Here is a 1,007-nt window from a genome sequence, read left to right as displayed (position 1 = left end):
TATATATATATATATATATATAAAATAGAAATATAAATAATTTTATATTAATATTAATTTTAAAGTTTTAGTAATGTTGTGTGTTATGTAATTTTATTGCTTTTCATTTTATATTTCAATATTTTAAATATTTCAGTTTTAGTTATTTTAGTACATCAAGTTAAACTATCTGAAAACGAGAAATCTTGTATTGGCAACTAGCTGAAATAAAATACGCTTAAGGTGTTTTTTTTATATTTCATTTTGGTTCATGTTTATTTTATTTCAAGTAACAATAATCTTTTTTCATTGTTCTAGTTTTAGTTAACTAATAACCCTGGTTTGTAACAACATGAGAAAAGTCATTTTTGAGTCTGCTATCGATTCAGAGCTATGTGTCAGTGGCAAATTCTTTTGTAATCTGGTTTTAAAGGTGACATTCCTCTCTAAAAGATTACATCACTCAAACAAGGTTTTGAAACACACTCTAAAATTCACACTTTCACTGGCCATAAACAAATAGCAGTTCACTGCTGTCAACCATTAAAGTTGTCATGGCGTGTGTGCTGATGCAGATGCACTGTATTACATTGGCCTCATTTACAGCGCCAGCAAAGAAATTGCAATCGGTCTCAGACTTCAGTGCTACAGCTGTACGCTCCAGCAGCATATCAAAGCAATCAATTGCACGGAAACGCTCAAGGACTCTGCATAATTCTGCGTAAGCACTCTGAGTAGTTCAGCTTTGAACTGTTGTTCAAACCCTGCTGTTTTCACATGCATTATATGCAACTCCACAACTGAATGAATGGATAGAAAAATACAGCTCAGAGGAATCCACTGAACTTGAATGGATGTAATTTAAGCTGTGTTTAAGAGAGGACGGAGGTAAACGAGCGGGCAGGCAATAGGAAGTCCATTGTGATGTGTAACCTAATTCCTTACTGTACAGATTGCCACACAGCAAACCAAGAAATGACGCAAGCATTGATCTTCTGTCGGGTACATTGATGTAACGCTGGCTTAAG

The sequence above is a fragment of the Sinocyclocheilus rhinocerous genome, unplaced genomic scaffold, assembly GCF_001515625.1.
Source record: "Sinocyclocheilus rhinocerous isolate Xijiao unplaced genomic scaffold, SAMN03320098_v1.1 scaffold606, whole genome shotgun sequence".
NCBI classification, from domain to species: Eukaryota; Metazoa; Chordata; class Actinopteri; order Cypriniformes; family Cyprinidae; genus Sinocyclocheilus; species Sinocyclocheilus rhinocerous.
This window is presented reverse-complemented; position numbering follows the sequence as displayed.